The sequence below is a fragment of the Seriola lalandi genome, unplaced genomic scaffold (genome assembly GCF_002814215.2).
Source record: "Seriola lalandi dorsalis isolate HSWRI2012SDOR001 ecotype SW California unplaced genomic scaffold, Sedor1 jcf7180002054795, whole genome shotgun sequence".
In the NCBI taxonomy this organism is placed as follows: Eukaryota; Metazoa; Chordata; class Actinopteri; order Carangiformes; family Carangidae; genus Seriola; species Seriola lalandi.
Genome location: NW_019525348.1, coordinates 750,321 through 753,731, shown reverse-complemented (window position 1 = coordinate 753,731; position 3,411 = coordinate 750,321). Strand labels below are relative to the sequence as shown.

Below are 3,411 nucleotides of genomic sequence, written 5' to 3'. Positions count from 1 at the left end.
TTTTATGCCTTAACTTTCAGTTAGCTTCTTATTCTTTTCTTGCCATCCTACCACCAGCGGGGTGGGGGGGGGGCTCAGTCTCAATAAATCAGTAAACTCAGCACAGTATAGTCCAGTCCTGCCGATGACACTCTTACTTCATGAATATAAAAAATCATGCAGAAAGGATCAGATCAGATCAGATCAGATCAGATCATTTACTCCAAATGGGGCACCTGCGCTGTAAGCAAGGGTGGATTTCTGAATTGGCCTCTTCGTCACAGGCCAATTGCCCCATTCAGGTAAAAGATACAAAATGACCACATGTGAAAAATGATCCCTAAGAGACACAAAACAACCACAAAGAGACACAAAACAACCACAGAGAGACACAAAACAACCACAGAGAGACACAAAACAACAACAGAGAGACACAAAACAACCACAGAGAGACACAAAACAACCACAAACAGACACAAAACAACCACAGAGAGACACAAAACAACCAGAGAGACACAAAACAACCACAGAGAGACACAAAACAACCACAAACAGACACAAAACAACCACAAACAGACACAAAACAACCACAGTCAGTGATTCTAATATAACTGATATTTCATTCAGCTATTCACATTTTGAATCTGAACATCTGTGTTGATAATAAAGGCTTGGTGATGCTCCCTACAAAGCCTCAGGTGGATGCTGCTATGGTGACAAGTTTTGCAGTAAACCTCCATCAGCAGCAGAGGATAAACTTAAGTTTGATGGCTTAAATAGACCAGTAAATTACTGAAAACCACAGAAAGAACAGCAACACTGAATCGTCTACCTGGAGGTTTTTCTAGATCAATGAACAAAGTTGATTCAAGTTTGTTTTTAGGTTTGGTTTAGGGAGTGGGTAAAGGATGGGGGAGAAAGGGGTAGGGGTAGATTAAGGGAAAAGGGGGAGTTCGATGCTTTGTCATTTAAACTGTGATTTTTATTTTCTCTTTTGTATCAATGTTGAGAAATTCAAAAAGAGGAGCGCTCAGGAAAAGGATGATAAAGTATTGGTCTTTTTTAAAATAAGGTTTTATCACTGTTCAAACACCGAGCAGCCTTTAATGCAGCTACAGTTCATGTCGCTAGATGCCGCCGGAGCCTGCTACCTGATGACGTCACCACTGTGAAACCCCAACACCTCTATGAATGAAGCATCTATCGCCGGGCGCGGTGGCGCGCGCCTGTAATCCAAGTCACCGGGAGGCTGAGGCTGGCGGAGCGTTTGAGCTCAGGAGCTCTGAGCTGCAGTGGACTATGCCGATCGGGTGTCCGCGCTAAGTTCGGTAGCGATATGGTGCTCCTGGGGGAGCCCGGGACCACCAGGTCGTCTAAGGAGGGGTGCACCGGCCCAGGTCGGACACGGAGCAGGTCAAATCCCCCGTGCCGCTCAGTAGCGGGATCGCGCCCGTGAATAGACGCTTGAGTGATATAGCGGGACCCAGTCTTTATACTCATCAACTAAACGTGGACAACACACACGCTCAAACATCATGTCACCGTGTGCTCCAACAGCTCCATCATTCTTTCTTTATCTTCTTATTTCCTTGGAAAACCTGCAGAAACCAGTGGTGTTTGTTGGTGCTACAGCGCCTCCACCTGGAGGAGAGGAGCAATGACCATCATCACACCTGTCGATGCAACACACAGCAAACAGTGGCTCCCATTGCTTCTCCTACTGGTATCACACAGAAAACATGGTTTGTAAGATATCTAACACAAATACAGATTTATCTTGGGGGCCACAAGAAGTTCTGTCATATGGTCAAAGTCCTGTCTCTGTCAAATCTGTTTCTGTTCACATTCACAGAGAATAAGCACAGAGGTTGAATAACTGCTGACTCTATAATCAGTATAGTCACATGTGAAGGACCACAGCAGGTTGGTTAACTGGCATTTGTCAAAAGACAGGAGCAAAGAGAGTAAATGCAGATGTGCTGTAGATAATGTAGAGGTAAATGTAAGTCTGTGCATAATGTTGGTTGGGAAAATCTATAGAGAGATTAAAGTTGTCCATCTATGACCGGTGCTCATACCAACTATGATATGGAGAAGTTAACAGACTGCAGAACATATTTTCAGTGTTGGTGTTTTCTCTCAAATGTTGAGATGCCTTCTGTTCATAAAAATGCAGCAAACCAAGAGAGGAACTGTCAAACAGCTGGCCCAGATGTTATACAGCTGTATAGGACCAGGTCAGTGTCCACATCCAGACACCCATGTGTCATTATGTTCATGCAGGCCTGGATATTTTAAACTCACCTTATCACTCAGATGTATTTCAGTCAGTCAGTCAGTCAGTCAGTCAGCCAGTCAGTCAGTCAGTCAGTCAGTCAGTCCAGCTGTTAACCCATCAGAATCACAAATACCACCAAAGCCAGTGTCACCAGACTCTTATTTCACTGGTTGCACAATAAATAGAAACATACAGATACATTTATATACAAAGTAGCTGGCCTGAGGCAATGTGTAATCAAAGTAGAGTGCAAGTCAGGAACATGTTTATGTGTTGCTTAGCAACAGTCCAGAACCAGTCCAGTTGTGGCACTATTTGTGATTGCAGGGAGGGGTTTACGTTAAGGTGTTAAAAAGAAAGTGGGACCAACCGTGGTGTAGTTGAAATAGTCATAAAGTCGAAAATAAGTTGTGGCAGAAGGCCCAGGAATCAGGTGGGAAAGCAATCAACTGCCTCAGGACACGCAGTTCCAGTCCAAGGAGGACACGCCGCAGGAAACTTTCCACCATTGACATCATCTCCACCAAAGCCTTCAATACTGTACCAGTTGCTCCAAGGTGAGATGACAGTCCAAAAGCCATAACCACCACTTCCTGCCAAGGAGACAAAAGAGGAATCCTACATATGCCTCCATGGCCATGGGCAACACCGATATGTTCATGCAGGCCTGGATAGTTTAAACTCCCCTTATCACTCAGATGTATTTCAGTCAGTCAGTCAGTCAGTCAGTCAGTCAGTCAGTCCACTGGCTCCCACAGAGGACTGAAAGCCCCAAAGGTCCAAAGGTGATGATACAGTTTTGTTTTTCTCAGCAATTCTTCGTCATTTAAACTGTGATTTTTATTTTCTCTTTTGTATCAATGATGAGAAATTCAAAAAGAGGAGCGCTCGGGAAAAGGATGATAAAGTATTGGTCTTTTTTAAAATAAGGTTTTATCACTGTTCAAACACTGAGCAGCCTTTAATGCAGCTACAGTTCATGTCGCTAGATGCCGCCGGAGCCTGCTACCTGATGACGTCACCACCGTGAAACCCCAACACCTCTATGAATGAAGCATCTATCGCCGGGCGCGGTGGCGCGCGCCTGTAATCCAAGTCACCGGGAGGCTGAGGCTGGCGGAGCGTTTGAGCTCAGGAGCTCTGAGCTGCAGTGG

General features: G+C 45.0%; 1 non-coding gene across 1 annotated transcript; it reads left to right on the top strand.

Annotated features, from left to right (window-relative positions):
* Positions 1-1,184: 1,184 nt before the first annotated feature.
* On the top strand, positions 1,185-1,472 carry LOC147817966 (signal recognition particle RNA). The gene has a single exon (XR_015438445.1).
* Positions 1,473-3,411: the final 1,939 nt, after the last annotated feature.